We start from the raw sequence: 25,547 nt of genomic DNA on the forward strand, positions 1-25,547 counted from the left end.
ACAAGTGTGTCAAAGGCCCTAGTCCCCCGGGCACCCCCCGCCGCGAGTTACACAAGCCCCTTGAAAGGGTTATGGATAGTGAATCAAAGGGTCAACTGAGCCAGGAAAGACAGTTATGCTTGAACAAGAGCCTGATGCTATGAGGGCTGAAATGGAACATATGAGAAAACTTTTGCAGGCTCAAGAGCAAGAGTTAAAGTTTTTGCATGAAGATCCCCATCTGCAAAGTGCTATTGAAGCCAGGAAGGCTGATGCTATGGTAGATGTAACTTTTGAATCAATGGCTCGTGAAGTGGGCAAGAAACCAAGGGAGTTGGCACTTGCCTATCTCCTTCGCAAAGGTGATATCAAAGAGGGGGATGACGGAGAGCTGAAATTCAGAAATCCACCTCGTTTGAAGCATGGAGATCCTGCATCCCAAAGGCTGAAATCTTTTATGCAAAAGGAAGAGGTGACAGTCACCTCTCGACATGTATCCTCTCCCCAAGGCACTAAGTCTGAAGGTTGACAGATATATGTATGTCAGTGCTCATGGAGGGCATGAAAGTCACATGCATGCAAGACATGTATCTCATGGTAATGACAGGTCTACTTCCAGAAAAATTTTACCTTCTGAGTTGTCTCATGGAGAGACATTACCATATGCAGGTAAGTCACATGCATCTGAGTTTCGAGTTCGTGGAGCACATGCCACCGTGCCCCATGAAGCTTCTATGACGGCCCATGAAGCCCATGCAGATAGGGCTGCCCCGTTGGATAAGGGGAAAAGAAAAAGAGAAGACCATGAGCCTCATGCCAGGAAGCTCAAGGAATTCAAAGCAGGTGACAACTCTGTTAAATTTGATGCTTTTCATGGTGAACATGATGCTTCTAAGCTTGTGGTAGCAAAGACCACATGTTCCGACAATGCCCAGATCGCAAATCAAAGCATGAGGACATGCACACCAAAGCTAATGTACATGCAGTTCCTGATGTGCAAGGAAATACAGGTCATGATGCAAAAGAGCGAATGGTTTGCAAGGCTTGGGGGCAAATCAAGGATCAGCCTGCACTCTTCATGTTTGATGATTGTGCAACTGACAATTTCATCTCTATGCAAATGGCAGCTGCATTGGGTATTGAGGTTGAAAACATGGGACCTCAGATTGAAGCCGAAGCTGCATTTATTGGTAAAGAGGTGCAGGTTACCCCTTTGATAGGGAAGTTGCGCATCCATATCTAGGGCTACCTTGACAATGAGCATTTCCTAGTTGCTCCACTGAATGGATGTGATGTATTGTTGGGCAAGCCGTGGCGCCATAGGCTTGAGCCCCGCAAAGACTACAAATCCAGTATGATTTCTTTTATGCATAAAGGCCGCATGCATTTTATTGATGTTGGCAAAGAAGGGGATTCCATCCCACTTGTATCACACATCCAAATTAATAAAGCAATGAAAAAGAGTCTTTCAGCGTACTTTATTTTTGTGCGTGATAGTCTTGTGCCAAATCATCAAAATGTGGATGCTATGTCTAATGATAGGCTGAATTTTCTTAATGCATTCAACGACTGTTTTGCTGACCCCTTGCCAGGTGAATTACCTCCCCAAAGGCCCGAAGATCATCGCATAGATCTTGTGCCAGGTAGTTCTCCACCTAACAAACCCGCATACCGAGTGAGTGCTCACAACAAGAAGAAATCATGAAGCAGGTAAACGAGCTTTTAGAGAAAGGTTTGGTTCAGCCCAGTTCCTCACCTTACTGCTCTCCTGTGCTTCTTGTTCAAAAGAAGGACGGATCCTTCCGTATGTGTGTAGACTATAGAGCTTTGAACAAGCTTACCATCAAGAACAGATTCCCAATTCCGCGAATTGATGATATCTTGGATAAGCTTGATGGCTCAGCTTGCTTTAGCAGACTTGATTTGAAGAGTGGTTATCACCAGATAGGCGTGATGCCACAAGATGTCCATAAGACTGCATTCAGGACAGCCTTCGGATTATAGGACAAGCACACCAAAGCTAATGTACATGCAGTTCCTGATGTGCAAGGAAATACAGGTCATGATGCAAAAGAGCGAATGGTTTGCAAGGCTTGGGGGCAAATCAAGGATCAGCCCGCACTCTTCATGTTTGATGATTGTGCAACTGACAATTTCATCTCTATGCAAATGGCAGCTGCATTGGGTATTGAGGTTGAAAACATGGGACCTCAGATTGAAGCCGAAGCTGCATTTATTGGTAAAGAGGTGCAGGTTACCCCTTTGATAGGGAAGTTGCGCATCCATATCCAGGGCTACCTTGACAATGAGCATTTCCTAGTTGCTCCACTGAATGGATGTGATGTATTGTTGGGCAAGCCGTGGCACCATAGGCTTGAGCCCCGCAAAGACTACAAATCCAATATGATTTCTTTTATGCATAAAGGCCGCATGCATTTTATTGATGCTGGCAAAGAAGGGGATTCCATCCCACTTGTATCACACATCCAAATTAATAAAGCAATGAAAAAGAGTCTTTCAGCGTACTTTATTTTTGTGCGTGATAGTCTTGTGCCAAATCATCAAAATGTGGATGCTATGTCTAATGATAGGCTGAATTTTCTTAATGCATTCAACGACTGTTTTGCTGACTCCTTGCCAGGTGAATTACCTCCCCAAAGGCCCGAAGATCATCGCATAGATCTTGTGCCAGGTAGTTCTCCACCTAACAAACCCGCATACCGAGTGAGTGCTGCACAACAAGAAGAAATCATGAAGCAGGTAAACGAGCTTTTAGAGAAAGGTTTGGTTCAGCCCAGTTCCTCACCTTACTGCTCTCCTGTGCTTCTTGTTCAAAAGAAGGACGGATCCTTCCGTATGTGTGTAGACTATAGAGCTTTGAACAAGCTTACCATCAAGAACAGATTCCCAATTCCGCGAATTGATGATATCTTGGATAAGCTTGATGGCTCAGCTTGCTTTAGCAGACTTGATTTGAAGAGTGGTTATCACCAGATACGCGTGATGCCACAAGATGTCCATAAGACTGCATTCAGGACAGCCTTCGGATTATAAGTAAGCAGTAGTTGATGACGAGGCTTGAGATTGCTCACTGGTTTCTGCTTCAATCTCCCGTAACATGACCAGGGATGTTGTACAGTCACGTTTGCGAACGAGGCGTTTGACTTGCAGGGCAGAAACAACAGTGATAGGTTTAGCACTGAAAAGGCCATGAAGTTCCAGCTCTCGACCATTATGATATAATTGGATTGAATGGGAACGAAAGCTGATCACGGGATCATATCGATACAGCCAAGATTGTCCCAATATCATGTCATAATGTGACAACGGCATCACTGAAAAATTAAGGTGATCTTGGTAATCTTGAATCTGGAACTGGAGCTGTTGCACCTTTTGGTTACAATTAAGGAAGGAACCATCAGCAAGCTCCACTTGAAAAGCATCCACAAAATGTCGGGTCTGTAGGCGAAGCTTGTGAACCAAAGAAGTGCCCACAAAATTAGTGGAACAGCCACTGTCCACCAGCACATTGATGGGATGGTCGCCAATGAAGCCAAGAAGACTAAGGACCTGTTTGGAAAGATTCACCGGAACAGGGTTGGTACTTTGGCCATTAAGCATCAGGGTACTGACAAACTCCGAAACGCGAACAGAACAAGCCATCTGTTTGTTCTTGTCTTTCACAGGAGGCGGGTCATGATCAGCATGGTGACAACTGTCCACCTGAGAATTGCGCCGAGTGTTGGAGAGTTTAGGACGCTGAGGACATTCATACCACCGGTGATCGCCAGAACAAATTGTGCAAAGGCCTGGGCGACTAGGTTGGGATGAAGTGGCAGTTGATGAAGAGGTTTGCTGTCCTGAAGAGGTTTCTCGCTTGAAGTTGCGCCGATCATTGTTGTGACGGTCCTGTCGAGACCGATCTCGGTTTCTGCTGCTGCCAGAGGATTCGGTCTGAGAGGATCCTGCATTTGACGCGGAAGTTTGCCCGAAAAAGCGCGGCCGGAAGGACTGTTGTCCAGAATATGGTCGCCGAGAGTTGGGTTGTCCAGAATTAGGACGTTGGGGTTGGCTAGTCCCATTGGAGCAATTCCGCTGGAAGGAACGGGCGCCGGAGGAAAAGTTCCTGGGAGGACGCCGGTAATCACTAATGCGCTCGACATACGAGATTGCTTCATCCAGGGTGGCAGGATTATGCTTATGGACTTCGTCTTGGATTGTGGGTTCAAGCCCGTCAATGAAGCTGTGAAGCTGATCAGAGGGGCTGAGTGTCTCTATCTCCAGAGCCAGTTTTTGAAACTCTGAGATGTACGCGGCCACGGAGCCAGTTTGACTCAGGCGGCGGAGAGAAGACCTGGCATGAAAATTCGCATTTGCAGGCTCAAAAGCCTTGCGAAGAGCACGCCGGAATTTATCCCACGTTGGAGTAGACTTGCCATCTGCAGTCCTGCGTCGCCACCAAAGGAAGGCAGTATCTTTCAAGAGGGTACTGGCCAATGCCACCTTTTTGTCCTCGGGCAATTCGGTATTTGAGAAATAAACCTCCATTTTGTAGAGCCAGTGATCGATTAACCGCTTATCGCGGCGGCCATTGTAGGGCTTAGGTAACTTGATGTCCATCTTTCGTGTTTGTGCTGTGGTCATTAATTTATATAAAAGTTTAAGTTCAACATTGTCTACCTCGGCAGTCGGATCGGGAGGAGTTAAGGGATTGTCCTGCTGGCCCACCGAGGATGATGATGATGACTGTGGAGAATGCGAACGATGCGCTCGCTGTGACTTCCTGGATCCCTCGCGCTGATGTTGGTGCCGTTTGCTGCATGTCTTCCATTTGGGATCTCATTGATGCCATACCGTCGAAAAGGGCCTTTTGCAAGGCCTCCATCTGTTGTTGGAGAGTAGTCATCTGCAAGGCCTCCATCTGAGGATCGGCGGGTGGCACGTTGTCGTGCGAAGTCGACATCTGGAGAACTCAAATAGAGTACTGTGGGGAAGCAGGAAAGGTCCACCCGAAATGTAGAATGGAAGGAACAGCTGCTGGAGAGGCAGTAACAGGATCCTCGTACACGAAGTCGGGGTCTTCCACTTCTTCGGGATCGTCCTCGAAAGTTACTGCATCGGCTTCCGCCAAAGAATTGGGCACCGGAGATAATGGAGTATAGTCGAGGACGAAGATCTCGCAGTAAAATGTCACGGGAGGGCGCGTGGAGGAGATATTGCGTAAGCCATCCACACTGCACTCTGGAAGAAAGTGTGCCAACTACGGATACTGTGACAGAAAATACTCGAAATGAGTAAGATGCAGTGGCTCGCAGGTGAGGAAAATAGTCCAAATCGCCCAAGTGTCGGGTTCGGTCACATGCGGGTTGCTGACATGAATGCGGTACACCTGAGAGGCCGGGGATGCTGGGGTAGGAGAGGCCGGAAGACTTGGAATCCACCCAGCATCGGCGGGAAGTGGCACTAATTCCGGAGTGAGGGCATGAAGAGGGCTGTGTTCGGGAAGAACAGCCTCGGGGATCTCGTCGATGTAACTCAGGTAAGAGATGTGCATGTCGGGTTCCTCCGGAAAGTTGTCCATGAAGCATGCACGTAGAGGGCGAGAGCACACAGAGTATGTGGTGTGGGCAAAGCCAGGAAAACCCTCGAACAGCCAGGAAGAAGGGCGCCTATTCGCTGGGGAGAAGGGAGGCGAGCAAGAACTAGGCGGCATCCTGACAGCCGGGGGGGGGGGGGGGGACGGGTGGTGGTTTTCGAGTCTTTTGGGTTTTTATTTTTTTTAAAGATCCACGTGGCAATGCACGTATGAATGTTGTGTATTGTTTTTTTTTTTGGTTGAAGGTTGACGCTTCGCCGACTGGAAGGATGCGCCGCTTCGAAGGCTGGATCACGTCGCCGATGGAGGGTGCGCCTCTTCGAACAGTGTTCCACCAGCAGTCGTTGCATGTATTAAGGAGGCTCACAACCGGCAGCCACTCTTAGCAAACAAGAGCGCACGTTGGCAGCAAACAAGGCGAAGAGAGGGGGGGGCTCCATATTGAGCAGCGAAAGGGGCAGTCCCCGCCATGTTGCGAACGCCGAACACCACCGGTTAGCAAGGAGGGAGGGTATTCCGGAAATACAGTAGGGGGTCCCTCTCTGCTGTACACACAATACGTGTGTATGGGTGTGAGACCTTGTGTGCTTGTTTACATTACTTTGAGCAAGGATTCATGCCAAGTCCAGCATCGCTCTGCTTCTTCCATACAACACCGAGAGGAGAGGAGAGGTGGATGAGGGAGTACCGCGGAGAGGGTGAGGGCTTCACAACCCACGGGTAGGAAAAAATTTGCTCTGATACCACTGTAAGGATTATGTTGTTAATCCTGCATATTGTGTACTAATTACTACTTAAGTAATTAACTTAGAACAAGAACCTTCAGGAGAACACTTGAGATAAGATTGAATTGACTTGTTGTATTAAACTGAGTACAATAGGTCTCTTATATAGGAGATGAAGAGACACAAGAGGCATGTCCTTTGATGAAAGGACATGACCTAAGACGAAAGGGTACATCTTTAGGCTAAGGGATGTGTCTATTCGATGTAGAGGCACAACCATTCATTAAGGGATACAACCATTCGTCGAAGAGATGTGGCTATTCGATGAAGAGGTACATCCTTTGACGAAGAGTCGCAACCAGTCGAGGGTAGGGGTTCCCTTTGGCTGGTTACTCTTTGCATATGCAACAGGAATCAGCAATGAAGAGAGAATCTGATACATAAACACGTCACAATCGTGACACCCTCCTTTATCCCCAAGAGAGCTTCTAAATAGGGACTGGGCTTTAGCCCCTTTTCACACGCGTGGCTTCCTTGCTAATTGGGATAAGCAATCTAGCCCTTGCGCATGCATCAAACCCCTTGGACTACACGGAATCCCCCTGAGCATGAACACGGGTTCCTAGTGACTTGCCGTAACCCCACATCCTCCTCTAGCTTTTGACCTCAAATGTTGGCTAGTCGCTCGGTTGCCTCGGATGCAACGTTTGCTAACTTGCTGTATCTAGTTTATCGCTTTTTACCTTGGTACAATTACCCTTGTGATTGCGTGAAGTTTTATTGTTACCCTTGTGAGCGTCACATTCTCTCCTCCTTTCTAGAAATCATCGTCCTCAATGATAAACGTGACGAAAGGAACTAGCTAGCTCCCACGTAGCGTTTGTTAATGGTAGGCTGTTCCATGCAACTAGATACTCTTGGAGAAAGCGATTTCTAAGTCTTTTCTCCCTACGATCTAGTATACGATCTGGGCCATTAGTCTCCTGCTCTTGCAAAGAAACAATACCATCAATTAAATTGTCGGTGTCGTGTAAATTTTGCTTTAGCTTACTAACATGAAAAAGTGGGTGAACACGATAGCCGCTGGGTAAGTCTAATCTTTAAGCTACGTCACCGATCTTTTTTAAGATTTTCCATGGTCCACAGTATCTCGGTGAGAGCTTTGGACACTTTCCTGTTCTCAAGGAAGTAGATTTAGGTGGGACGAGTAAAAATGCCTCATCTCCCCCCTCAAAAGATCTAAAAGATCTCTACAAAATGTTTGGCTCTATCTGCTGCTCTTCGGATTTTTACTTGAGCCAGCAGCATGTGTTGTATCCTCTCTAAAAATTCAGTCCCACTTGGGCATTTGGTGGGAATACCAATCATACCTTTGGCCTTACGAGGCCGATTGTCGTAGGCAAATTCAAGGAGTGGAAAGAACTTCTCCGAATCCGTTTGCCTCTTTAAAACATAGGCCCTAATCATATCTTCCAATATCTGATTAACCCTCTTGGTTTGACCATTGGTCTCTGGATGATTCCCACTACTCATACAAAGAGTAACTCCGAGCTTGTTAAAGACATGTTGCCAAAATGGCCGAGTAAACTTTGAATCCCTATCAGATATAATGGGCTCTGGTAGTCCATGCAGCCCAAAAATATGATGCAGAAATAACTTAGCCACTTGTGGCCCATGCACAGTCTCGGTTGTGGAAATGAAGTCTGCCGTTTTAGACAAGTGGTCAACTACCACTAATATGGCATCCTTCCGTGATTGGGTCCTAGGAAGACCAACTATAAAATCCATGGATATACTTTGCCATTTCATTAATAGTAACAAAATTGCCTAGACCGTCATTGACGACACTGTTTGAATAGATGGATCTTGTGCCTGTGCTTTCTTTATTTCTTGAAGCAATGCACTATTCCAAATCGAGTGTAGCCGATCCCGAGAATCCTTAAATTCCTTCCAAGTGGAAATGGGATCCTTGGTGATCTTTTCAGTGATCCACCAATGAGCAGCAGTCCCTTTCAAAAACATGCTAGCATGGCGTACTTTAGACTTTTCTGTAAAGTCTTCTCGCTAAAAGCAATGTCGAACTATGCCACAAATGCTAACACTTTAGAAGCATCATGTTCACCATGAAAGACATCAAACTTAACAGATTTGTCACCTGCTTTGAATTGGTCTCTAAGTCAAAAGGCTTCTCAGGATCAACTTTCTTGAGAACTGGAGCCGTTGAAACAGCTTGCTTTAACTCTTCAAAGCTATTTGTTTCATAGCAATCCACTCGTAAGGGGTTTGCTCTTGCAAAAAATTGGTCATAGGTGCGGTAAGTAAGGAGTAAGCCTCTATCAATCGCCTATAAAAACCAGAAAGTCATAGAAAAGATCGTAAAGCAGGGACATTCTTTGGCGTTGGCCATGCTAAAATTACCGCGACTTTCTCGGGATCCATAGTCACTCCATGAATCGAAACAATATGACCCAAATATTCTATTTGAACCAAGCATAACATTGTTTTATCCATATTAGCATACAAAGAGTTTTTCCTTAAAGCTTGAAAAACTGTACAAAGATGATATTCATGTTCTAAAATAGAATTATAGACTTACTGTATACTAGAATATCATCTATAAAATCTACTACAAACCGACCCATGAATGGCCTAAGAATGTCATTCATGAGCATCATAAAAGTAGGAGGAGCATTGGTTAGCCCCCAAACGGCGTCACCAACTACTTTCTTGAATCAACTCGTTCCTGTGCTCCACATTCTTGCGTGGAGGCAAACCAGGAGGAAGGTCAGATTTAAAAACATCGTGAAATTCTGAACAAACTTGTTCAGCTTAATCGTGAGCAACAAAATTGGACTCCCTTGTGTGGCTATCTTGTCCACCTCGGATTCTACCTTTTCTAAATTAATTAAATAGCAAACATAAATGGACTTACATTCTAGTTTGAGCAGCTTTGTCGCATTGATCAACAATCAATCGAGAAGATCGATTCTGTGCTCCATATTTTTGCACGGAGGAAAAACCAAGAGGAAGTTGAGATTTAAAAACATCGTGAAATTCTGAACGAACTCATTTAGCTAAATTGTGAGCAACAAAATTGGACTCCCTTGTGGCTATCTTGTCCACCTCGGGTTCTACTTTTTCTAAATTAAGTAAATAGCAAAAATAAATGGACTTACATTCTAGTTTGATGTAACATGCGGAAGCTTGATGGAAGAATTCAACAATCATTTACGACGAATTTCAATGCTCAGAATTCAGCAATCATTTACGACGAATGTAACGCACAACATAGAAGAAAATGTGCAGAAAAGAGAGAGAGAGAGAGAGAGAGAGAGAGAGAGAGAGAGAGAGGACACAATATTGGCTCCCGAATACCCTACCCTCTGTAGGGCCCCCACCATGAATGGTGTATTTGCTTTATTACAATGATGTAAATTTGAAAATAAAGACTGAATTTTGACCTACACTTTTCAGAGCACTTCCCCTTGGCTGTCCTGGCCCTTGGAACGCACCACCGCTTGTGAATAATGAGATGGATCTACTGATTTCGTGCCTGGGTATCTATACCCTCTTTCTATGCAGGTCGGCTGGCCTAAACAGGGTTCACTTGTTGAAAAATCTCACGACTAGGTCAATCATGCAATAAAATGCTTTTTTAGAAGTGTTTTCACACTGGGTTCTTGGCTGGCCACTATGTCATAGTAGCAGGGGAACCTAGTTTCCCTCCATGGGAAACGGTGGAACGCGTTCCCCTATGGCCAGCATGAAGGGAACGAGTGAAACGCAGCTGGGGAACGACTGGCAGGCGGAACGCCCGTGGAACGCAAGAGGAGCGCGGATATCGACGGGGAGCGCCGAGTCGGAACGGTGGGTTGCCGTTCCCCCACGTGGGAACGATGGCGTGTATTTTTTTTAAAAAAATAAGCGAAAAGGTATTGTACTTGCTCGTTGCCCGTCGCGTTTCCATTTAGCACGCCCGTATTGCTGTCGCCCGTACTGCTGTCGCCGTTGTCGCCTGTGTACCAGCCAGCCGGTCCAACCTAGCTGCTGCAGCCAGTCCCCCCAGCCCCTACTCGTGACACGTGTACACTACTACATTGTACCGGCCTGCGAACCTGCCTGTGCTGTTCACATTGGACAGAGTGTCAAGTTTCAAACTTTCAAGTTCAACAATCCAACAGTGACAACTTACAAGGCAAGGCAGCAAGCTCTTCTCTCTCTTCTCTCTCTCTCTCTTTCTCAGTTTGAACTTTTGGTCTTTTAAAAATTACATATGTCACAGTCTGGACTCGGCACAGTTTGCAACAAATAGCAAAATTTAAAACTCCTTATTCTTTCTTGACTCTCGAGTCTCTCCCCATTATATAGTAGACAGAAAAAGACTCATTTCTCTGTCATGGATAACTTTGAAAGTCTATTCAACTTGTTGCTCGAATTTGTAGAAATCATGGCTTCCTCGGGCTCAAAGCAATTGACTTCAAATGCCACTTGGTGGGACGAGGTTGAAAGGCTAGAACGGTATTCATCGAAGGGAGGTGCAACACGATGGAAATGCAAGCAATGTAACAAAGAGAAGTCAGAAGGAGCAAACCGTGTGAGAGCACATCTATGCCATGTAAACCATGAAAAAGCACAAGCGAACAAATGCACAGGGACAACACCTGAAATGTGTAGAGAGCTTTTGGCAAAGTACCCAAGTGAAGAGAAGAAAGCATGTGCACGAAAGAAACCAGCAATTGATGCATCTTACTTCAGTAGACATGGGGAAGATGTACACTTGGGAGATGGACAACAGTATGGAGGACTTGGGAGCTTTGCATTTTCCCAGGATTCGCAGCCTATGGGTGCAAGCTCCAGTAAGCAGCAAACCTTGGGAGCAACTTGGGATCCCCGCAAGAAAGAGAGGGTAGATGCAGCTGTTGCAAGGTTCTTTTATCATGATCATGTAGCATTCAATCATAGTCACAAGAAACGGGGGAAACGGTGCCCCGAAACGGGGAAACGCCGTTTCTCCACGTCCAGTTCACCGAAACGGCTGGAAACAGGCCCAAGGTGGTCGTGTTGTCCACATGGCAGATTTTATTTAAAAAAAAACGTAGATCAACGCCTTTGCGCAGCGCTAGCATATTTTATTTAAAAAAAAATATAGATCAACGCCTTTGCGTAGCGCTAAACAGGCCACCTTAGTCGTGCGCCTACGTGGCAATTTTTAATTTTAAAAAAAAAAGATGCTCAATGCCTTCGCTATGCGCTGCCCACGTGGTATTAAATTTTAAAAAAATAAACGTTGGCTGGCTGCTTGTTGAGAAAAAACGATCGCCGCCTCTGCCGTTGCTTCCTTGCCCGTTACTTCCTTCCCGTTGCTCTCCTTGCATCGTGTCTCAACAATACACCATATAATCTCACCATAGAAGCTTTTGTTGTACTTGCAAACTTGACTGATGTATTTGCATTGTACTTTCTATTCTTAATTCAACAAGAAATTGACTTCATCTTGAGGTGTCCTTTATGCAAATTTGAGAAAGTCTCACTGTTGAGTTTGTAATAACTAGTTTTTGGTTCTATAGTTTAATTTATCAAGTATATGTGCCGTTTCCTAGCCGTTGTCGTTTCCCACAGTTTTCGTTTTCGTTTCCGTTTCTGAGGGGGGTGCTGTTTCTGTTTCCGTTTCCGTTTCCCGTTTCTGGTGACTATGCATTCAATGTTGCCAGGTCTCCATATTTCATTGAAATGGTCGAGGAGATTGCACGGTATGGCCCAACATACAATCCTCCTTCGTATGAGACACTACGCACCACCTTGTTGCAAAAGGAGAAAGCTGCAATTGAATGTGCTTTAGAGTCTGTGCATGAAAGTTGGGCAAAGAATGGCGTGTCACTTATTGTAGATGGTTGGAGTGACACTCGAAAAAGGTCCATTCATGGCATGGTTTCTTATTCTCGAGGAAGAATGCAATTCATTTCCTCACATGATGCTTCTGGGACTGGAAAAACTGCAGATTAGCTTGTGGAAGAGTAGGTCGAAGGTATTGAGAAAGTTGGACCACAGAATGTTATTCAGTTCTTAGCTGATGGTGAGGCAACAAATAGAGCAGCTGGTCTTAAGCTTGAAGATAGGTATCCGGATATCACATTTAGTCCATGCTTTGCTCATTGTTTGAGCAACTTATTGAAGGATGTTGGCAACTTGCCATGGGTTGATCCACACATTCAAAAAGGCAAGGAGATAATAAGCTTCATTCAAAACCATCAGTTTATTTTGAATGAATTCTGCAAGAGATCGCCTAAAAAGGATCTCTCGAAGTACTTAGAGACATGCTGTGGTTATAACTTTCTCATGATGAAGAGGTTATCCAAAGTGCACTTGCCTTTGAAGCAATTGGTTGAATGCAATGAGTGGATGGGATGGGCGCTTTCTTCGTCTCAAGAGCTAGCATAGAGGTTGCAAGAACCATACAAGACTTCACTTTTTGGGATGAAGTCAACACTATCAATGCTGTGATGAAGCCGATCATGCGCTTGATGTGGATTGCAGATGGACGGGAGCCATGCATTGGCAAGGTTTATGAGGGGGTTGACTGAATGATCGAGAAAATAGGGAAAATGGGCTTGTCTGATGAGAAATATACAGAGGTTTGAGAATTATGTGAAGCACGATGGAATGGTTATCATACTCCGATGGCCAGACTGAAAGAGTGAATCAGATTTTGGAGGATATGCTTCGTGCATGTCTCCAAAAGACAGAGTTCATGTTTCTATGTTAGAATTTGCATATAATAGTACTAAGCATACGAGTACAGATTTTAGTCCTTTTATGCTTATGTACCGTTTTCAACCTAGATCACCTGTTACCGTGGGATTTTTAAGACTTTAGCATGATGCAATACGTAATTTTCTACAAGATATGCAAGAAATGTTACAAGTTGTGAAGGAATCCATTAGAAGTGCTCAAGACAAAGACATATTTTATTCTAATAGACATCGTTCACCCAAAGAGTTCTCTGAAGGAACAATGGTGTATTCGTGAGTTCCAAAAGATTCCGAGACTTTACAGACAAGTCGATCTCCGAAATTATCTCCTAGATACTGTGGACTATTTCGGGTTACACGTCGGATTGTTTCAGTTGCATATGAACTCGACTTACCTTCTCATGTGAAAGTTCATCCCGTATTTCATGTTAGTAGACTTAAGGAAGTATTGGGTGGAACAGACCAATTAGTTACTCCTCAAGGAATCATAGATGTCGAGGATATGACATTTGTCCCACACGAACCGGAAAAGATTCTTGGATTTCGTGAAAGACGATTGCGAAATACGCTACTACTTACGGAAGACAAGATCAAGCGGAAGGATCGTGTTGAGGAGGACGCTACATGGGAGACATTGACTACCCTTCAGAGAGACTATCTTGGGTTTTCACTGAGCTCAGGTGAAACCGATCCCGTCAAGTGGAAAAGACTCCGTTGGACACCCACACGCGTAATAGCACAACTTTAAAACCACAATTTGAAATGGACAACTTAATACAACTTGAAATTGAAATGAAATAAAATGAGATAAATGGACACCAGTACTGGGGCCGGAACGGGCCGACCCCCCCTCAATATATGATATATTTATTGGGAGTATTTAACAAATACAATGCTCCATGGGTTCTGTCACCAATTGGCCGACCATTTGGTCCATCTCCAGTTTTTGTGTCTCGTTCACTTGAGGCCAGGCCAGTGTCTCATGTGAAGAGGCCAGTATTTTGCTGACATGGACGGGAGCCAGACTGGTGCCACCCGTGTATGACCTGGACTGTGTTCGACCCATGGGATTGTCACGCCATGGAAGAGCCAGTAGCTGCGCCTGTTTCTCCAGCAAGCTACCCACTACAAGCAGCTGCGCAGGCTGCAGCCAAGTAGCTGTGCACAGCAGCCTGGTGCCTCCTCTATACTAGGCGGCTACTTTTCTCTCTCAGGGGCGGCTGTGCCTTTAGCAGGAGGCTGCGCCTGTCTTCAGTTGGCAACTCCACAAGGCTCTCCTTCCGTTTGTGTTCTTCACCAGGCAGCTGCATCACTAGGCGGCTATAGCAAGACAAACTCCTCCACAAGAAGGCAGGCTGTGTCCTGCACAACAGGTGGTTGCACTTCCTTTCCATAGGCGGTGTTTTCTTTCTTCAAGTGGCTACATCTCGGTATTCCACTCAAGTAGCTACACACACGAATACCTCGGGTATTGGTCTACAATCTGCAACCTTCAAGTAAGTGAATTTTCAGATTTAAATAAAGGATTTTGTGTTAAATATGATAAGGGATTCATTCCCCACGGTAACACCCGTTCGGTGCCGGGTAGTCCAAGCTCTATTGGAGAACCTCGGTCCAAAGGTGCTGAGATCGGGAGAGCCAGGCATTAGTACGAGAGCGCCTGTTTGTGCGTGGTCTCGGAACACCAGTGAGGCGCTCTCCGCGGAGTCTAGTGAAAGCACAGGACCGTATAGACTGGACCATGCTAGTGGTCGTTCTGCTTCGAGCATCTACTTCGATCGTCGACTTCGAACCTATTTGTTTGGTACTGTATTCATATGTACATGGACATCATCTGGTTCTTGGAACCCATGGAGCATTGTATTTGTTAAATACTCCCAATAAATATATCATATATTGAGGGGAGGGTCGGCCCGTTCCGGCCCCAGTGCTGGTGTCCATCTTTCCATTTCATTTCATTTCATTTCAAGTTGTATCAAGTTGTCCATTTCATTTGTGGTTTTAAAGTTGTGCTATTACGCGTGTGGGTGTCCAACGGAGTCTTCCCACTTGACGGGATCGGTTTCAGGTTCCAAGAACCAGATGATGTCCATGTACAAATGAATACACTACCAAACAAATAGGTTCGAAGTAGATATTCGAAGCAGAACGACCACTAGCGTGGTCCAGTCTCTACGGTCTTGTGCTTTCACTGGACTCTGCGGAGAGCGCCGAACTGGTGTTCCAGGACCACGCACAAACAGGCGCTCCCGTACTAACGCCTGGCTCTCCCGATCTCAGCATTTGGACCGAGGTTCTTCAATAGCTTGGACCAAGGTATCGGTAGCTACTTGAGAGGGACACCAGATGTAACCTCTTGAAGAAGGAAGACGGCGCCTATGGAAAGGAGGCACAATCGCCTACCAAGGAGATTTGCCACCTGTTGAGTAGAACACAGCCACCTTCTTGTGGAGGAGGGAAATAGAGTAATAACCACCACTCTGAAGAGAAACCGCCTGGCTACAGAGTATAACCTGCTGGAGGTGAAGCACACAGTTGGCTGTATGAAGAGACAACACAGCTTGTATGGAAAAGGCAGTCAGCCGCCTGTAGCAAGTACAACTGTCAGTTTGTGGTGTAGCCACCTGATGAACAGTAGGCGCCTGGCTGTAGAGGAGGAGGAGAAGACACTGGCGCCTGCAGGAGATGGACAACAGCATATAGAACCGCTTGGCTGCTTCAGGTGGGGGCAGCCGCCTGTAGATAGTGGGCAGCCCTGCTGAAAGACAGGCGCAGCCTGTGGAGTATGTAGCTGCCTTAGATGTACAGCCGCCAGCAGGGATGCAGGAGATTGCACCACCCGGGAGCATGCGCCGGCTATATGCAGAGCACAGCCGCCTTTGAAATGGCTCAGCCCGTCAGCAAGCGATGGAGCACAGCAAAACTGAGGGTGATGGAGGCGCACCAATCTTCGTTGAAGTGTGGAGATCATCTTCTCCATCATCATCTACTTGATCATGAACCAAATCATGGAATTTTTCATCGTTGCCCGTTGATTCAGAGCGCCTCCATCAACTGCTATGCCACGTCATCACCTGTTCGTACAACTCTCTCCTCTCCTGTATCGGAGCTGGCCACTTGCAGTTTTTGCTACTTCTTTCATTGATTGCTTATGGGTCAGGCTGGCAATTGTCAGTCACTTAAGTATATATGTGACAGACTTGAGTTGAGGGGAAGGAAGGCAAGATGGGCTCAGTTGATGCAAGACTTTGATATGGAAATAAAGTATTGAAAGGGTAGCATGAATCGAGTGGTGGATGCCTTGAGTAGAATTGGGGAGGCGAACTCTTTGAGCTTCACTGAAATTAGGGTTGACGGTTATGACTCTCTGAGAGGGCTATCTGAGACCTGTGGGTGTGGTAGGTGGTCCATTACTGTTCCGGAATGAGATGGTTTGTGTATCAAATAACATAGAGATTAGGAAAAGGATCTTGTAGGAATGTCATCTAGGGGTACAACAAACCCCTAGATTTTACTAGCCTAAAATGAAGGCATATGTTGAGGACTGTGTGGTTTTACTTCAATGTCTAGTGAATAAGGTTGAACACCTTAGGGCTAGGAGGAGTGTTATAGCTTTTCAGGTTGTATGGATTGCCTTTTGACATAGTTAGTGATAGGGACTAAGTTTTATGGGCATTCCTAGCAGCTAGAGACCACATTCAGTATGAGTTCCTCTGATCATCCTCAGTCAAATTTTGGAGGATATGCTTCGTGCATACATCTCCAAGTGACCATAAGATTAGGAGAAGTACATCCCAATGGTTGAGTTTGCCGATAACATTGCCGTTTATGTTGATGTACGGATACCAACCTAGATCTCCCGTAATAGTTGGACTTGAGGGTATTCAGATTGATGCGGCTAGAGATTTCGTAGCAGGTATGCAGGAAATGCTAGTCATTGCATGAGAGGCTATCAGGAGTGCACAAGACTGCATGGTTTTATGTTGCCCTATTATGGGAGAGGCCATGGGTAGTGTCACCAATTGGCCGACCATTTGGTCCATCTCCAGATTTGTGTCTCGTTCACTTGAGGCCAGGCCGGTGTCTCATGTGAAGGGGCCAGTATTTTTGCTTAACATGGACGGGAGCCAGACTGGTGCCACCCGTGTGTTAGCAAGATGGTGTCATATGGACGGGAGCCAGATTGGTGCCACCCGTGTATGACCTGGACTGTGTTCTATCCATGGGATTGTCACGCCATGGAAGAGCCAGTATTTGTGCCGTGTCTTGCCTATGGGGCTGTCACTCCATAGGGAGGCTGGTGCCTGGATCTATGTCTTACCTATGGGACTGTCACTCCATAGGAAGACCAGGATTTATGTTTTTCTGTCATGCCATTATTGTGCCCGACAGATGTTTTGTACTTGTTCCATGAACGGGAGATATGTCCATGATACTGTTTGCACATGCATTCATGTTTTGCATGTTTGGAACTGTTTTCACATGACTTGTATTTTTGTGTTTGCCTGTTTGACGTGCCACTTACTGAGCGGGGACGCCTGCCAGTGAGTCGTGAAGTTTGCTCTGTCTTCTGACGAGTTTTGTTGTGTGTGAACAGGTGGTAAGTGTATTGCACTTGTTTGTTTTATAGCTTTCTTTCTAACCTTTATTTTTTATAAGGTTGTAAGTTCACATTCATTAAAGAGTGGGCACCCTCCCCAATAATTAATGATGTCCTTGATAGGGTGGGCACCATTATGGGCACCCACGTATGGGCCAAGGTGGGGAGGGAAACCGCACTCTTAATCCTATGTGTGGGGGTGGGTGCATGGCCACCTACCCACACCCCACCTTGGAACTGGCCGCCTCCATGCAAGCTAGGGGGACTGGCCAGCTGTTAAGCTAGGGGGACCGGCCAGCTGTTGGACGTGTGCTCTCTCCAACACCTACAAAGGAGCGACCATCTCACCAGCTTGGGCAGGACTGTGCAATCGACCATTCTATCATCCTTCTCTCCACTTTGCAGGCGGCTACAGGCGGCTGCGCTCCACCACTTGCAGGCGGCTGCTCTCTCTACACAGGCGGCTGCCCACTCTGCAGGCGGCTGCAGCCAGGCTTCTTCTGCCCTCCCTAGGCGGCTGCGCTCTCCACAGCAGGCGGCTGTGCTCTCCATAGCAAGCTGCGCTCCTCCCCTCCATAGGCGTCTGCGCTCTCCATAGGCGACTGCGCTCTCCACAGCAGGAGGCTGTGTTTCCCTCTATAGGCGGCTGCGCCCTCTTGCACAGGCGGCTGCGCCCCCAGACCTCCACAGGTGGCTACGCCTAGGCCTCCTCTCCATTCAGCAGGCGATTGCGCTCGGATCTCGAGATGCCTTAGGTATTTGTCTTCCACTAGCGAGCTACAAGTAAGTGGATTGAGATTTAAATAAAGGATTTTGAAGTAAATCTGATAAGGGATACTCTCTACCGCTAACGCCCGTTTGGTGCCGGGTAGTCCAAGCTTCTGGAGAACCACGGTCCATGGGTGCCGAGGATCGGGAGAGCCAGGCGTTAGTACGGGAGCGCCTGTTTGTGCGTGGTCCTCGAACACTAGTGGGGCGCTCTCCGCGGATTCCAGTGAAGGCACAGGACCGTAGAGACTAGACTACTCAATTGGGCTGCTCTCCTTCGAACGTCTACTTCGAGTCTCTTGTTTGGTAACTGTATTCATCTTAGTTGTACATGGACATCATCTGGTTCTTTGAACCCATGGAGCATTGTATCTTTTAAATACTCCCAATAATATATCATAAATTGATGGGGGGGGTCGGCCCGTTCCGGCCCCAGTGCTGGTGTCCATTGATCAACATTTCAGTTTTCAGTTGTTATTAAGTTGTCCATTCAAATTGTGATATTTAAGTTGTGCTATTACGCATGTGGGTGTCCAACGGAGTCTATTCCCACTTGACGGGATCGGTTTCATTGGTATCAGAGCACGGTTATTTCCCTCTTCTTAGTGGGGAAACGAACTTGTGTATTGGACACCCCGCTTCTGGCACACTTAACACAATGGATAGCCAGGGCAACCCTTTGGAAGTGCCTAATTCGAGGGGCCCATCAAGTGCTTCGCGTGGTTCTGATGCTTTACAAGGAAGGCACAAGCCCCTTGAGAGGGTAAATGATAGTGACTCAAGGGGACAAGTGTCTCGAGGAAAGACAGTCATGCAAGAAGAAGAGCCTGGTGCAATGAGGGCTGAATTGGAGCATATGAGAAAGCTTTTGCAGGCACAAGAGCAAGAGCTGAAATTTTTGCATGAAGATCTCCATGTGCAAAGTGCCATTGAAGCAAGGAAAGCCGGTGCAATGGTAGATGTGACTTTTGAGTCCATGGCATGGGAAGTGGGCAAGAAGCCAAGGGAGTTGGCACTTTCCTACCTTCTCCGCAAAGGTGACATCAAAGAGGGGGAAGATGGAGAGCTGAAATTCAGAAATCCACCTCGCTTAAAGCATGGAGATCCCGCATCTCAAAGGTTGAGGTCATTTATGTAAAGGGAAGAGGTGACAGTCACCTCTCGTCATGCATCTTCTCCACAAGGCACAAAGGCTGGCAGGTATATGTATGCTAGTGCTCATGGAGGGCATGATGGTCACATGCATTCAAGACATGTATCCCATGGAAGGGCTGACAGGTCAGCCACTAGAAAAGCTTTGCCTACCGAGTTGTCTCATGGAGAGACATTGCCATATGCAGGAAGGTCACATGCATCTGATTCTCTAGTTCGTGGAGCACATGCCACCGTGCTTTATGAAACTTCCATGATGGCCCATGGAGCCCATGCAGATAGGGCTGCCCCGTTGGATAAAAGGAAAAGAAAAAGAGAGGACCATGAGCCTCGTGCCAGAAAGCTCAAGGAATTTAAAGTAGGTGACAAGCCCGTTAAGTTTGATGTTTTTCATGGAGAGCATGATGCTTCCAAAGTATTAGCATTTGTGGCACAGTTTGACATTGCTTTTAGCGATGAGGACTTCATTGAGAAGTCTAAAGTACGCCATGCTAGCATGTTCTTGAAGGGGACCGCTGCTCATTGGTGGATCACTGAAAAGATCACCGAAGACTCCATTTGCACTTGGAAAGAGTTTAAGGACAGATTTTATGCTCAGTTCTTGCCACCTAATGCGGAGCAAACTCTCACCCAAAAGTGGGATAGACTTGAGCAAAGAGATAATGAAAGTGTGTAACAGTATGTCAATAAGTTTTGGAAAATGTTGCTTGAGGTAACTCCTTACAGGCGGTTGCACCCTCCTCCACAGGCGGCTGCGTCCCCAGACCTCCACAGGCGGCTACGCCCAGGCCTCCTCTCCATTCAGCAGGCGGCTGCGCTTGGATCGCCAGACGGCTGCACTCCACAGCAGGAGGCTGCGTTTCCCTCTACAGGCGGCTGGCCCCTAGACCTCCACAGGCGGCTACGCCCAGGCCTCCTCTCCATTCAGCAGGCGGCTGCGCTCGGATCTCCAGACGGCTACACTTGGACGCCTCTGGTATTTGTCTTCCACTAGCGAGCTACAAGTAAGTGGATTGAGATTTAAATAAAGGATTTTGAAGTAAATCTGATAAGGGATACTCTCTACCGCTAACACCCGTTCGGTGCCGGGTAGTCCAAGGTTCTGGAGAACACGGTCCATGGGTGCCGAGATTGGGAGAGCCAGGCGTTAGTACGGGAGCACCTGTTTGTGTGTGGTCCTGGAACACCAGTGGGGCGCTCTCCGCGGATTCCAGTGAAGGCACAGGACCGTAGAGACTAGACTATTCAATTGGGTTGCTCTCCTTCGAACGTCTACTTCGAGTCTCTTGTTTGGTAACTGTATTCATCTCAGTTGTACATGGACATCATTTGGTTCTTTGAACCCATGGAGCATTGTATCTTTTAAATACTCCCAATAATATATCATATATTGAGGGGGGGGTCGGCCCGTTCCGGCCCAGTGCTGGTGTCCATTGATCAACATTTCATTTCATTTCAGTTTTCAGTTGTTATTAAGTTGTCCATTCAAATTGTGATATTTAAGTTGTGCTATTACGCGTGTGGGTGTCCAACGGAGTCTATTCCCACTTGACGGGATCGGTTTTAGGTAGCGAAGAAATGCCTGTTACATAATCACGTGTGCATGGTCACGAAACTCCGCACGTTGCTCAAAAGAGTCGTGCAATTCAGCGCTAACGGTGCATAACGCACTGAGATCCACTGGACAAAAAGAACGATTGTGGGAAAGAACACATCTGGCTTTAACAGTCGTGGTACCTGTCTATTTGAGCCTTTTCCTCTGCTAGGCACAATATTATCTATTCATCAGACTCTATAGTTATTTCATTTAGAATACACATTGCTGAAGGGGTTACTTTAGAATAATAATAATAATCTGCACTTGCTTTACTAGTTGTTGCTCTTAATACTATATGTCATGTTCTCCGTCCCTTTCCCCCCATGGTAGAGATGAACATTAGTTATGCATTCCCTTCCCTTATTATTATTTTTTCTGACAACCTTACACTTTTTATTGTAATGTTTCAGGGCAATTTGTAGAGGACAATACTAGAGGTGTTAATGGTGCATCTAGTCTTGTCCGTGGCATGTTGAGTGTGGAGAAGAGAGTAGAGCATTCTTGAGGGTTCTGGACCTGTCGATGTTTGTCTTTTCTTGCATGCCTCATGGTGAGTCAGGTGAACAATTTTGAAAAAGAAGATTTGTTTTTCAAACCAAGCCTAACGGTGAAAGTTTCATGGCTTTAAACTATCTTTTCAATACAAAAAAGTGTGCTTAAAGATAAAAAGCTTAAGAAAAAAGTATTTTTAAGTTCTTGGTGAGGTCATGAAATGGGAGTGGCTGATCAACCCATGATGGAGTTGAACTGGATGTAATCAAACTCTGCAGTGGTGAAGTGGCTGATTTCCACTTATCGCATGATTGTTCAAGTGGGCTCAGCATTCTTCTGTATAATGCAGGCGTGACTTGATGGAAGTATGAGTAATATAGGGTCCTTATATAGTCTCCAGAGTCCAAGGTGCTGCAGTCGGTATTTTGGCCAACTTGCGAAAGCGCGATGTTGGCCCATATGATAGATTCAAAAGGGAGGGAAAAACTCTATTGGAAAAGGCTTTTTATTGTGTGTGTGTGATCATTCATGGTATGTGATACTTTTAGGATCTTTACAGATACAACTCCTCCCCCACCCATGAAAGGAAGACAGACCAATATCAAATTTGAACTTTTAAGTTGGCTGATCACTGTTAAATCAGGATGTTCTGTTGATTTGGTACTTACTGCTTATAGGTTGGTTTGTTTCTTAAATTTTTCAGCAATTGGACGGGAAGCTCAAATGTTCAAGAGGAGAGTTTCTCTTGGATCTCCAGCACATCTTTTGCATGTTTGGTGTCTGAGGTGCCAAGCCCCTTTATCAGGAGAAACACTGCCTCTGCTTATGGATCATATTGATTCCATTTTTTAAAAGTAACAGTTCTAGGCACAACAATAATAACTTCGATACTATATGATGTTTGATTGAAGGGGGGTATCTGTGGAGGGACTTACTATGTAACTCTTTGGTCTTATGATGCAAATCACATCAATTCTGTTGGTCTTTGAATTCTTATATTGCATTCCATTTGGGATAAGTTCACTCTCAAGTCCATTTGTACTTTTTTTGGCATTGTTTAAATGAGTGGCCCAGACTTGCCTTAGGCGGGTTGATTGCCATTCTCTCTCTCTCTCTCTCTCTCTCTCTCTCTCTCACTTTGGCTCTTTTTTATTTTCCCTATTTAAAACAAATCGAAACACATTTCTTTTAAAACTAATTCTACTCTCCCTCTCTCTCTCCCTCTCTCTCTCTCTCTCTCTCTTCCCTTTCTCCCCTTAAAATAAAATGCCTTAAAAAAATTTAATTCTCTTCAGCACTCTCTCTCTCTCTCTCTCTCTCTCTCTCTCTCTCTTTGTCTAACTCTAACTCTAAAACTCTTAATCGTCTCTCTCTCTTGAACTCTTTCATTTTCTCTTACTCTCATTCTCTCTTTTTGTTTCTCTTTCTAACCCTCTATCTAACACTCACTAACTCTCAAACTCTATTTGTAACTCTTTTTGACTCTCTCTCTCTCTCATTGACACTCTCTTGAACTATCTTAATCTCTCTAATACTCTTTCTCTAACTCTCTTAATCTCTCTTTCTCTAACTCTAATTCTCTCTCTTTCTCTCTCTCTAACCCTCTTATCTAATCCTTTAACTCCCAAATAAGATACGTATATGTAGTAGTAGCGGACACTCACTCTCTTTCTCTCTCTCACTCACTCACTTTACCTTCTTCTCACTCAATCTCTTTCTCTTTCTAATCCTCTCTAACTCTCTTAACTCTTTCTACCCCCCCCCCCTCTCTCTCTCTCTCTCTCTCTCTCTCTCTTTCACTCTCTAACACTCTCTCTCTACCTTACTTTCTCCCTTTCTCTTTCTAACCCTCACTCTCTTTCTCTAACTCTCTCTACGCTCTCTCTCTCTCTCTCTCTCTCTAGCTCTAGCTCTCTTTGCCTCTAACTCTCTCTCGCCATGTCTCTAACTCTCTATCTCTCTTTCTCTTTCTAATTCTATATAAGTCTCTCTCTAACTCACTCTCGCTCTACCTACTGTCTCTATATATCACTCTATCTCACTCTCTTTTTAACTCTCTTTAACTGTCTCAACCTCTCTTTCTTGTTGTGACTGTTTCTATTGCTCTTGAATTGGCTAACTCTAATGCTCTCTCTAGCTCTCTCTCTCAATCTCTCTTACTCTCTATTTCTATCAAATTGGTCAACTCTCTCAATCTCTCTCTCTCTCTCTCTCATTCACTCTCTTTACCTTTCTTTAACTCACTCTATAACTCTCCTCGAACTGTGTAACTCTCTCTCTCTCTCTCTCTCTCTCTCTCTCTCTCTCTCTAAGATAGTTCAAGAGTGTCAATGAGAGAGATTAAGATAGTTCAATCTATTTCTCTCTCTAACTCTCAATCTCTATTTCTCTCTCTAACTCTCTATTTCTCTCGCTATCTCTTTATAGTAATCTCAATCTCTCTTAACTCTCTATTTTTCTCGAACTTGTCATCTCTCTCTCTCTCTCTTTCTCTCTCTCTCTAGCACTTTGCTCTCTAACTCTGTCTCTAGCTCACATATTTTATCTTTCTCTAACTCACTCGCTAACTGATAGCTCATAGAAAATGGATCTATTTTCTTACATACACAATGCTCAAAGACGAACACAAAGGTGTAGAGTGTGAGAAAGAGTGGCAAGCTTAATGGAGAGAGATGAAGCTCTTTACAAGTACACAGAGAAAGTATAAAATTAGTAACCCTAAATTGAGGATGAGATTGCTTATATACTAGTTAATCATAAGGTGTCCATTCACACTTGAATGGCCATGGGAAGTGCCCATGGCATAGGTACATGTCCTCACAATGTGGTACTACCATATATCTAACAAAATTTTCTGTAGTACAAATGCAAGGTTTACAAAGATTGCAAACCAGTCTCCAAAAGGGAAGAGGCCCAAAGCTTTGTGGAAGGCCTTAAACTTTTCACATGATAAGGCTTTAGTGAAAATATTTACTACATTGTCAGATTGATCTCTTGCACGGAGCCTCTTTCTGACACAGTGATAATGCACTTCAATGTGCTTGTTGGTCTTAGTATGAAAGATAATATTCTTTGCAACTACCATTGCACTCTAACTACTATCAGTGAATAGGAGTAGGGTGTCTGAAGGGACACAAAGATCCTCCATGAATACACATTCAATTGTCACAGTAAATGCAAATCAGTCTCTAAAAGGGAAGAGGCCCAAAGCTTTGTGGAAGGCCTCAAACTTTTCACATGATAAGGCTTTAGTGAAAAGATCTACCACATTGTCATGTGTACAGATTGTAGTAGATCAGATTGATCTCTTGCATGGAGCCTCTTTCTGACATAGTGGTAATGCACTTCAATGTACTTGGTCTTGGCATGAAACACAAGATTCTTTGCAAACTACCATTGCACTCTGACTACTATCAGTGAGAATAAGAGTAGGGGTGTCTGAAGGGACCCAAAGATACTTCATAAATCTTCTCAACCATACACATTTAACTGTCAGTGGAATGCAACTCTGTATTTAGCTTCACAGTGAATGCAACTTTGTATTCAGCTTCATACATTGATGTTACCACGGTTGCTTCTCGCTCAGCCAAGATATGCGCAAATTGTCGAGAAAGAAGTAATTTCTAGATGTGGATTGTTGTGTATTGTAACCTGCCTAGTCAAAATCACTGAAGGCCCAAAGTTGTAAATCACCCCCCTTGGCATATAAACAATCCAAGATCTTGAGTGCCTTGCAAGTATCTAAAGATACATTTAATTACTTTGGCAATGCTTAGTGCTTGAGCAATGCATGAACTTTGAAAGTTGTGACACACCATACTGGATATTTGATCGTGAGTTACACAAATAGATTAGGCATCCAACAGCTTGATGATAAGTGGTTATGTTG

At 45.3% G+C, this 25,547-nt stretch overlaps 1 protein-coding gene across 2 annotated transcripts in view; it reads left to right on the forward strand.

Annotated features, from left to right (window-relative positions):
* The window catches only part of LOC147628163 (transcription factor MYB3R-2-like), a 45,420-nt gene extending 22,653 nt beyond the window's left edge, over positions 1-22,767 (forward strand). Inside the window, exons 8-9 of one of the 2 annotated variants that reach the window (XM_086813196.1) lie at positions 21,577-21,716; positions 22,362-22,767. The gene's annotated coding sequence lies outside the window, so the exon portion shown is untranslated. The remainder of the gene's footprint in view (positions 1-21,576; positions 21,717-22,361) is intronic. The other variant, XM_086813197.1, reaches the window with a different exon arrangement.
* Positions 22,768-25,547: the final 2,780 nt, after the last annotated feature.

The sequence above is a fragment of the Cibotium barometz genome, chromosome 19, assembly GCF_041138505.1.
Source record: "Cibotium barometz isolate CiBa-2024 chromosome 19, ASM4113850v1, whole genome shotgun sequence".
Classification (NCBI taxonomy): Eukaryota; Viridiplantae; Streptophyta; class Polypodiopsida; order Cyatheales; family Cibotiaceae; genus Cibotium; species Cibotium barometz.